Source organism: Dendronephthya gigantea, unplaced genomic scaffold, assembly GCF_004324835.1.
Source record: "Dendronephthya gigantea isolate DGI-Jeju-01 unplaced genomic scaffold, DenGig_1.0 000003F, whole genome shotgun sequence".
Lineage (NCBI taxonomy): Eukaryota > Metazoa > Cnidaria > Anthozoa > Malacalcyonacea > Nephtheidae > Dendronephthya > Dendronephthya gigantea.
The window spans coordinates 280,542-292,500 of record NW_021163013.1 but is presented as its reverse complement, the minus strand read 5'-3'; the positions used below and the strand labels follow the sequence as shown (position 1 = coordinate 292,500).

The 11,959-nt window shown below is 34.1% G+C and overlaps 1 long non-coding RNA gene across 1 annotated transcript in view; it reads right to left on the bottom strand.

Moving 5' to 3' along the window:
* Nucleotides 1-9,852, bottom strand: part of LOC114541914 — a 16,336-nt gene extending 6,484 nt beyond the window's left edge. The window contains exon 1 of the long non-coding RNA XR_003689399.1: nucleotides 9,798-9,852. This is a non-coding gene — a long non-coding RNA (uncharacterized LOC114541914). The remainder of the gene's footprint in view (nucleotides 1-9,797) is intronic.
* Between the last annotated feature and the right edge of the window lie 2,107 nt (nucleotides 9,853-11,959).

The following is an 11,959-nucleotide window of genomic DNA, read 5'->3' as shown; positions in this document are numbered from 1 at the left end:
TTTGGTGCTATTTTGACTCCAATTTTAGAGTTGTATTAACTCCTCGGTGGAGTAACGAGGTCTAACGCATTATATATTCATAATGGAGATTTGAAAACAAGGAGTGAAGATTGGTGATGCACATCGCGTTAATGATAGTTTTTTATTGAAATTGAACAAAATTTTGTATTGAAATCATTTACTACATCAGAATACGTGATGAAAAGAATGCCTCGGATAGTTGTGGTAAGTTTATAACGATAAATGTCATAGAATCAACCGTTAGATAGCGAAATACATGGTCGATCGGCTGGAATAAAGCATTACTACCGATCATTATATATCGAATTATAATGACCAAAACGTCAATGTTTATAACGATAAAGGAGCATATACGTTGCTTAAACATTATCTCACATTACTCTAACATCTAAATCACAAAAAATTTCGAAATCACATTTTCAACAGACTGTATAAAATAGCTCACTTGATATATTATCATAGAAATATGAATTGCCCAAGTTTACATTTTATTTGGTACTTTAAAACATGATTTATTCATGAATTATTCAGTAAAAACTATGTTTAAAAAGTACCAGAAATGGGTTTTATAATATTACAAGGTCCCACATTACATGGTTATTTTAGGGTGATCCTGGATATAAAAATAAAGAAGATTCATTACAAAATAATTAATAAAAAAACAGGAAAATCTTTGGTATTTGATTTATTATTGAATAAACAAGCATGCTTGGATTTCTTGCACATTAATTGTCTGAAAGTTGGTTGATATTTGAGTGTAATGCTCAAATGCATTAGCTATTTAAGTACTATAAAAATTTGATTGCTCCATTTTTGGATAAGTTTTAACATATAAGAGAGTTAAGTGGCATTTAAAACCTTGATGATATCTTTTATGCTACAAATTTTTAAGTAATCCATCTCTCAAAACTGACCCTTAAACATGTTGTATATATATAATTAACAAGCTATATTCTCATCAGGCTATAAATACAATTTTTTGTTCATATTATTTGTCAAAGAACCATGCATTGAACAGTGCAGATCATGTGAATCAAGCATGGAACAGTGCAGATAATTTAGAGCCATAATTATACATAATATGTATTGCAAGGCTAATTAATCTATGATTTGATGTTGCTGGTTATTTTGCATAAATGTTATTGAGGTCTACAAGTGGGACATTGGAAAAGACAAATAAATTAATTGTTTTTCATATATGAAAATTTAACTTTCATGAGCCATCAAGAATGTTAATTCAAAAGGTCAAATATTTTAAAATTGATTTCTGATTAAACTGAAAAAGTAAGTGTTTTGTTAGGTACAACAGAGTATGCTCATAAATTAATAAAGTACAAAACATTAGTGATAGTGTCTTAACATTAACTTTCCTTTCAAATTTTGGCAGTTGATTTTAAAATCAAGAAAAAATGACTCAACTAATCAAGAAAAAGAAAACCTCATGATGTGAGTTGAATTGCCAGGGATACCTATGCTAAGACTTCAGGTCTTTATATAGCTCAGTGGCCGGGTCTTTCTTGTCGAAATATTTGCAAAGTACACACGAAGCCCTCGCTCGCTCCGTGAAAAGTGCTCATTCTCGGTACTATTCATTCGAAAATGGTAAACTCAATAGAGGACTACCAACTGTGGATGCGTAAAGCTGGATTTGGCGACTACTGCGAGCTATTTCAAGGTAAATATTTAAAGTTATTCTTGCATTTAGTTTTCCCGCCTTTTCATTGTGTTAACTTGGCCTGCAAAAAAAGACAAATTTATTGCAAGATTCCGTTAGTTTGATTCTAAAACGTTTTTCAAATAGTTGTTTCTATAATTTTTGATGCTGGTCGATTTATTTTTTCCTGTGGGGCTGTTGGGAAAATAGTTTTTCAGTCGCAAAAATGACACGGAAGTGTTTTTGTATTTCTGATCAGGATGAATACATGATGTCGCGAGCCTCCGATATTTACCTTAAAAGTTCCTGGGATATTTAAATAGTCTATAACAATTCGCATTCGTATCTTTAGAAGCAGTATAAGGACTGAGGTCCACAATGCCCGGTAGAGGGTAGAAGAAGCAGTGCCAATGTTAATGGGAAACTCAAAGACAAAGTGGGTTGAAGGATTATTAAAATTTCTCAAGATTTGGGATGCATTTCAATTCCAGAAAGCCCTAACCTAGCAAAACGATGTTGAAAACAACTCTAAAAAAAACTGTTCAATTTTCAATGGACGAAGCAACTTATCCTGATAACACTGGAGGCAGCAAATCTAGGCATGTGGAATATTTTTTTCGTATTTTTTTTATATTAGCTAAGCCTAAATTACTTGAAATTATTCCTTCCTTATACTCACATGCTTCTGCTTATTTGTTTGAGTATGTTTGCATTTTGGATCACGTAGAACATGTAGATTTTGCAGGTCTGTTGAACAATGTGCTCTAGTGTATGCATACACAGCACACTACTCAAATTTACACTCATATACATGCAATTTTTCTATTTGTTCGTAGAATGAAGAGTCGTTTCGTGCAATTGGCACAACAGAAAACCTCCGCAAATTTTACTACGAGGCAAATTGTAAAAGAAGAAACGTGGATCAGAATTGCTTACAGCCAGATCATCATCTTGGTTGAGTGAGTCTTAGCTTAGTAGAACTGAACAGCAAGTGCCCTAATGACTATACCATTGTGTTTCATGCGTGCATGCATGCTACTCAACCTAAAAACGTTTTCTTTAATTTTTGTGGGTAGCCTGCGCATGCGCGGCTAACCACTATGTAGTCAAAAAAGTGTCCGGATGTATGTTTCTGTGTGGGTGCCACATCTTCGGCAATCGTCGGATATACGAAAGATGACGAACGGTACGTTCTACTTCCGGAAAATTTCGTTGTTTTTGAAGGACGGAAGCAACCGAAGTTATATTTAATACGTTTGTCAAATTCTAAAGCGAAGTTGAGTACTTTAAAGACGAAAAAGCGGTGATCGGTGAGCGTTAATTGAATCTACAACTACAAAGTTACACTAATAGAAAATGAATAAAACATTACCTTATTCGGCAAATGGTAGTAACAAGTTGCCCTGTTTTATAACTTATAATGCAATATTTCACCTGTCAATTTCTTGCTTGTGGACATGCAGCTATTAAACCAAATACATTACCTTATTGCAAATGGTAGTAACAAGTTGCCCTGTTTTATAAATCATAATTCGGCAAATAGTAGTAACAAGTTGCCCTGCTTTATAAATTATAATTCAATATTTCACCTGTCAATTTCTTGCTTGTGGACATGCAGCTATTAAACCAAATGCATTATCTTAATGCAAATGGTAGTAACAAGTTGCCCTGTTTTATAAATTATAATTCGGCAAATGGTAGTAACAAGTTGCCCTGTTTTATAAATTATAATGCAATATTTCACCTGTCAATTTCTTGCTTGTGAAAATGCAGCTATTAAACCAAATACATTACCTTATTGCAAATGGTAGTAACAAGTTGCCCTGTTTTATAAATTATAATGCAATATTTCACTTGTCAATTTCTTGCTTGTGGACATGCGGCTATTAAACCAAATGCTTTGGAGTTAAAAAAACAAAACTGTTAACAAAAGTGCATTTCAACTGATCAAAAATCTTTAAAATATTGTTCAGATACATAGATAAGTCCTGAAAGATTGTTAATTTGAAACGTTTGAAACAATTTTGGACTCTTTGTTATGTGACTGTAAAATGATCTGGCAAATCAAGTAGTTTATCCTCAAAGAAATCTTTGTTAAGATCTTTATCCTTCTGAACTAAGCTTTATGTTATCAGACAATGTGTGCCACCATCCTGGAACCTCACTCTCTTTTTTTGTTCTGTTCACCTATTCTGCTTAAAAAAATTCATTTCCTATCTCTTGTAAAAATGCTTTTATATATGTTTTGATCTGTCGTAAAATGTATTTAATACAATAAAATATTATGTATAGATTGTGTAATAAATCGACTTTGTTATAACTGTATTCAACCAGCTAACTATAGGGCGTTTATTCCGTTGTCTATGTCATTAGAACATAAGACTAGAAAATAATATTTTATTGCATCAGTTGATATTTACTCGCCACTATAGCAGCTTTATCGCATTAATAATGTTTTACAGGCTACCCACATGTACGCATTGCGTACCTATTTTTTGCAAATGTGCATGTGTATTAAAATGTAAATAAAAAGTATTAAAGAACTATAGTATAGAAGCAATTCCTTTAATGCGTAGTTAACTAGCTGTACTCAAACGGAAACGTAATTGATCTCATGTGTTCAATGTTATAGTAATAAAATTATATAATAACGATATTTGTGCTGCTTGTTTGTTGATTCGGTATTATTAAGGTTTTTCACTATATAGGTGGAGATGGAAATCTTCGATGGAACGGATTTTTTCGCTCAATCCTCTTTTCAATTGTGAAATTAAACCGAAGCAGATTCACCTGATAGATCACAATTGAAAAGAAAATCAAGCGAAAAATGTCTTTCCATCGAAGTAATTTACCTTTAGGTGAGCTTTTAAAAATTTACAATTAATTATTTTAAAACCTGTGTCTTTTAATCCCTTATTGGTATTAAGTAAATTTAACACCCTAAACGGCCGGGATTAAATTTTTAATACCCAACCGGTTCATTTTAACACCCAAATAGGTGTCATTTTAATCACAAAATCGGGGTTAAATCTTAATACCTATGGGGGGATCACTTTAACCCCAAAAAAAGCTTATTTTAGACTTTGTAACCCCTATATGTGTAATATCTATAATTGCTTTTATAAACCTTGAACTAGCCTATATAATGATATTATCTTCTCACATGCACTGGAAATAGCTACATTTATAATAGCGAAAAAACCTCAGGGGCCGGTTGTATAAAACTCTCAACTACATTTTAAATAGTTAAATCGTAGTTAACAAGAAAATACATTATTCTGATTGTCCAATTCTGCCAGTAATTATAGTTAAAAGTTAACTACCTTTTTATACAACCGGCCCAAGGATTTTGGGGCCTATTGACCCAAGTGATTATTTTAAAATGATATTTTTCTGGCAATGCAAGATAGCAAATCACAATGCAGCGGCATCATGTCTTCGATAATACTTTATTAAAAGATCCTCGACAGACATGCACATATTTTGAAACGAGAACCGCTAGATAAAAATTATGTTGTAATCAGTGATATATAGGGATCTCACTTTGGTATTCGACCCATTTTGCTTGCCTTCGATACATAGAATAATAGAATATACTTTTATGTGTAGTTTTATACGATTAACTTTACAAAGGTTCTGACTGTCGTATAGAAATATTTAATATTCACGTCTATATAGCGGAAACGTTTGAGTGGTTAGCTGAAACCTGTTTACGTCTGTAATAAATCATACTTATTTAAACGTTCAATTCACGGCTCTACAAAAACGTGTTTACGGCCCTACCAAAACGTTTTTACAGCTCTACCAAAATGTTTTCACTATATCGGTCAAAACGTTTTCACGGATCTCAAATCTATTCAGCCCGGCTAAAGTTCGAAAGACGCAAGGCAGAAAATCCGGTATTTCCGGATAATCCAAAAAATATCAAGCGTACTAGAAATACATGCATGCAGCAACCCCTCGCCATTTCAAACGAAGCAAAATATTTCCTGAGCTAGCCAGACCTAACCTTCAATATTACGAAATATCCTAAATGTAAAGCCGATAGCTGATGTTTCAAATTTTTCAGAAACAAACACAGTTGTAAAGGTGAAGTGAAATCACCCGTTTTCCTGCTGCTTTCCGTTGCATTAAGTTATAGACTTTCACAGTTTAAGTGAGAGTTAATACTTCACTATTACACTATAGCTAAACCTTCAAAACATCAAAACAGCACAAATAATATAAATAACTAAGCAGTGAGCGTCGAATGTTGTTTTTCGATTATTAAATTCATGCAGTGATTGCAGTCGACTCTATCAACTTTAAAGCGATATTTGTTATATTAAAACTCCGAATTACACTTTTAAGAACTCTTTTTGAAGTTAAAACGATAATGTAAAGCCTTAAATAGTCGGTTACGTCTTCGCAAAACCGAGCAAAACGACATACTGTACCAAGGTCATAAAATGTATTCGTACAGCAAACACAAAATAAACTTCGAAATAAACAAAATAGACTCCTACCATTTCAAGGATTATAAACGAGTTGTTCCTTTTCACCGCTAATTCTTCCAGTTCTGATAATATTTTAAACTCTTCCCAGTGTTTTATCTGTTATTTGATTCCACATTTCATATTGTGTTTTCGAAACATTTTTAAAAAAATTGTTTGCAAAATACAATTTTGACACAAATGATAGCGATATTATCTTTATTGAACGACGTTACGATGCTAAAACGTGCATCATTTTCAAGTTATGATAATTACATTTAAATTGCGTTGATTTTAAACGGTTCATGTCACGTTAGTATATATTGCGCGAGCATGCTTAAGATCATGCAGTTGATTAGATAAATTATATTAATTACATAAATTAGATCTAAATTTTGTCATTCTTAAATTATATATATATACGTATATACGAACACACACAAAAACATACATATATACAGAAACTAAACATTTCCAGATTAAGTATAAAGTTTAGAACGAATAGAGTCCGATTGAGTGTTCAAAGATGGTGATAGTTCCTTAATATGCAACATCTCGAAAAGAAGGCAGTCATACTTTCCTTGGCATTTCCGAAGAATTGAAAAGCAACTCTCAAGTTTTCGACGTATCTTCACCATGACATTCGCTTACATGTTTCCCGATTACCGACGGTAGCCAACATAATCTGCATCGCACAGATCACATTTATATCTATATACAACGCGCTGTTGATTTACAATTGGTGGTTTTACCATAGGCAGCCCAGACTTTGACTTGCGCGTGTGATACTCGCGCGCGTGTCGCGCTTACGTTGTTTACTTCGTCTATATATTATGACAAGGTAGGAAAGAGTTTATCAAAATATGACAGATATACCTTCGTAAATGTATAATTATCTAAAAAATTGCTTGAAGAAACGCCACAAAAACTACAACCTAATAATCACCGATGATTAAACTACATTATCCTGCAGTTTCCATGTTTTTAAACAACATCTAAAGCCTTCAAATTAGCGAAATAAAACAGGAATTCATACGGAATTTTGAGAAAACTATCCGAGGGTCACTCCGCCTAAGGAAACGTCATCTTTTTTGAAATATTAGCTAAACGCTCATTGGCTTACCTGCAGGACTACCAATGAGAACCAATGAGCGTTTAGCTAATATTTCAAAAAAGATGACGTTTCCTTAGGCGGAGTGACCCTCGGATAGTTTTCTCAAAATTCCGTATGAATTCCTGTTTTATTTCGCTAATTTGAAGGCTTTAGATGTTGTTTAAAAACATGGAAACTGCAGGATAATGTAGTTTAATCATCGGTGATTATTAGGTTGTAGTTTTTGTGGCGTTTCTTCAAGCAATTTTTTAGATAATTATACATTTACGAAGGTATATCTGTCATATTTTGATAAACTCTTTCCTACCTTGTCATAATATATAGACGAAGTAAACAACATAAGCGCGACACGCGCGCGAGTATTACACGCGCAAGTCTAAGTCTGGGCTGCCTATGGTTTTACTTCACGGACTTTTGACTCATCCTTAAGCTTTCTACTCTTAAAAATGGGCTTTAATAACACAAGCGGTCACAAGCGAACACAAGCGGTCGGTAATCGGGAAACATGTAAGCGAATGTCATGGTGAAGATACGTCGAGAATTGAGAGTTGCTTTTCAATTCTTCGGAAATGCCAAGGAAAGTATGACTGCCTTCTTTTCGAGATGTTGCATATTAAGGAACTATCACCATCTTTGAACACTCAATCGGACTCTATTCGTTCTAAACTTTATACTTAATCTGGAAATGTTTAGTTTCTGTATATATGTATGTTTTTGTGTGTGTTCGTATATACGTATATATATAATTTTAGTAGACTAAGAATGACAAAATTTAGATCTAATTTATGTAATTAATATAATTTATCTAATCAACTGCATGATCTTAAGCATGCTCGCGCATATATACTAACGTGACATGAACCGTTTAAAATCAACGCAATTTAAATGTAATTATCATAACTTGAAAATGATGCACGTTTTAGCATCGAAACGTCGTTCAATAAAGATAATATCGCTATCATTTGTGTCAAAATTGTATTCAAAGAGATTTTTGATAAAGAGTTTGCAAAATGACAGTTAAATTGCTGCCGTTTTTCACTGAAACACAAACGTTTCGTCTTAGCCAATCAGCAAGTTGCTAATTACCAGTCGTCACTCGTTCAAATTTTGCGCGTGCGCACAAGTACCATGACCATTGAACGGCCATGGTCCAAATTTAGGCGACTTTGGATTCCGCTATGTTCTCCCGGGTCCCGAGTGTAATTCCTAATCTCCGGGCGGAAATAGTACCGTCGCACGGTGCTCCGCACCGGCTCACATCCGCTGAGAGCGGTTAAACACACCCCTTACAAAAATGTTCTATAGAATATCCCATTAAAATCCTCTACTGAATATCCTATAGACTAGGTTACCTGCAAGGTAGGATTGCTGCGGGCATTAAAAAAAATTGAACCAAATATTATATAAGAACAGGATTGGCAAAACTGTACAATTGTTAAAAAAATATTACAAAAGCGTTGAAATTTGTGAAATATGTGTCACACGATCACGTCGCAACTAATTTAACAAAGGACGTGTTAAGGTGAAATTTTTCTTGCAACTTGGAATTCTGCTTGTAATCAGTACAGTAAGTCAATATGAAAATATGCCATATGGATTGGAAAATATCAACGCAAAACACGTGCTTTGGCATTCTACATTTCTCAAGAGTAGAACTCTAAAGTGAACAAAATAAGAATGTAAGTGACTCCTTTTGCAGGGCAATCCACCTTTGATGTATTCGGCGACCCTTCAGCATCGTCGTCGTGCCTTAAATAGTTCAAAGAATTGCTATACTCGTTTGCTGTATTTTCGTATATGGCAGATTGCCCAGACCCACTGCGACGATGAAACACGAGGCTCAATGACAAAGATGTAAAAATAAACTTCGATAATCAAACTAAACTGTGGTCTAACAATAAGATAAAATAGGAAATACTATTAAGCGCAGAGGTGCAAATGAAATCGAAGATATAATCAGTTCCTTCAAAGAATTGCTACTCATTTACTATATTTACATGCGGCAAGCGACAACGAAACACGAGCCGCAATAACAAATATGTAAAACATAACACCTGGATTTTTAATTTTAAACACAAAATTGCAGCTTTTCCTGAGCTTTTTACCCCTAGTAAACCTCACACTAAATTAAGCGCAGTACCGTAGTGCAAATGAAACCGAGAATACAAACAGTTTAATAGTTAAAATAAATGAAATTCGAATACGGCAGACTGCCCAGGCACACTATGACGATGAAACACGAGGCGCAATGACAAAGATGAAGAAATAAACTTGGATTATCAACACTGAGTCAAAATAAGTCCAAACAGGCAAAACAATCAACAATATACTTAAAATACGATTTGATAGTCAATACTGTATATCGCGCGTCGTACGATATGCTAAACGAAAAATCTAGACATCAATGCGCGAATATTTATATTGTGAATCAAAACAAATTACAGTAGAAATCAGGCAAAACGACAAGCAAAGGTCAACCTTATAATAAATGAAAACAAAGGCGAATGAAAAACAGAATGTATGTTAAATCTGGTACCTCTTCCAGACTTGGACGTTTGACTTTTAATCATATCGGTATTTAATCCATATCACTGAAACGTGAGATTAATTTGTGCACAACTGCGCATACAAACAGGCCTGATACAACTGCGTCACTGCGCACAACCACAATGCAACGCAACCCTAAAAATTTACTTTTCACTGCCTACTACCAGCCTCGTACCCAGGCGCTTTATTGGAAAACATAAAGGCTGCATTCAGCGTAATATAGAGATCTGTGGCTAAAATGTGCAAGCGCGCAGGGGTGCTTGGGGAGGACGCGACGGGAGAACGAAGCGCCTGGCAGAATACGCAGATTTCCGTCTCCTTTTTTGCAAAAAGTGAGAAATGCGTGAAGGCTACAATATGTAGATATATTTTGAAGAAGAATTGAACCTGCGATCAAAATTATGGATGATTTGGAACGATCGTTTCAAAAACTATCATTTGAAGGTAGCTTTATACTGAATTTTTTTTATTTTACGACTATTTTGACAAATCTCGTTTCGTAAACAGTGTATGAGTATACTCCTCTGTGTTACTATGCAGTCGCGCAGTATTTAACACTATTTAAATTCGTCTTAATTTCCTTACAAAAGTATCGTCAAGCTCGGAGGAGGAAAGGTATACGTTTGGTATCGAAGAATCAAGAATTGAGTGTTAGAGGCGAGTGCTTAGTTGCCTTGAGATTTAAATATTTCCACTATTGATATTAATTAAACAATAATACATTTTTATTTTCATTCTATATCAAATATGGTATCAAGTTGCAATTTATATGCGTGTTACTAGTGATATACAATAACAAACTCCAGGTCAGATTGTTACCAGCACCCCACAGAAAGAGGAAGGAAAAGAATCATTTCAGCAGGGAAACATGCTTTAACCCCAATGCTTGGAGTTTGTGTGAATTTAACAATAAACATAAGTACATATTATATATCAAGACTCGATTGTCAGAAATTGGGACTGTTATTCATAAATTATACATATTTATGCTCTTCATAGGTAGTGGAAGATATAAATCACCAAATTTATGCTCTGAACTAGAAAGGTTGTTGGACTAATGACTATTGTGAAGACTCCAGTGTCCATGAAAAACAGACATTATTAATGAGTTTACATGGCATTCTGATAATAAAAATAATACTTTGACTCGGGAATTAAAGAAATTTTCCCACATTCTACAAAAAAGAAAATAGTTGTTGGATGTGAAAATATTTATCTCCTTTTGAGAGTATAATGTAGTAAATAGGACTATGGAATATAATTTATACATGTATTATAGTAATTTCTTGGATTTGCTTTGTAGTACACCAGTTGAATTTCATGTACAGTACAGTATACCAAAGAGTGTTGGTGTTGTAAAGGAATATTAATGAATAACTCTCTACATAGGTTTCAATAGTTAATTTTTCTTAACATTTTATACAGTTATTTACACTAATTTGTTAATAAAACCACATGGTAGTAAACCATAATATTTCTGTAATGCAGAATGATAATATTTCTGTAATGCAGAATGAACTTAATGTAATGGAAAATGGCTTAGATGAACAGAATCAACTGCTGCTATTACTGCATTAGATGATGGAAACATTGAACTGGCTAATGAGCTTTGCAAAAGACCATAATGTGAAATTGCAACAATTTTTCAAATTAAACTCAGCATGATAAAAACGTACCAGGTCAAAGTCAAAATTCTTAGTGTTTCTGGAGGTGTTAAAATAACAGATTCCCAAGAAAAACAAATTAATAAAGAAGTCAAACAGATGGAAGAAATGTGCAACCTAAATCTGATGTAAATCATTGCATATTCGAGTAGATTCTCTTCTTTCAGCGCTCGTAAATAACTGTTTGTGCCTTAATATTCAGAAATGATGAATAATACAACGCAGTGACAATTTTTGCACAAAATCTTTCCCAAATGTACCGCCCGGTGATAGGGTGTACGGCAATTTGCTCATTTGCATCTATGAATATGAATAAGTCGTCCGCCGGCGCCATATTTGTTGCATATTCTGCCAGGCCCTTCATTTGTCGCGTCCTCCCCAAGCACCCCTGCGCGCTCGCACATTTTAGCCACAGATCTCTATATTACGCTGAATGCAGCCTTTATGTTTTCGAATAAAGCGCCTGGGTACGAGGCTGGCCTACTAC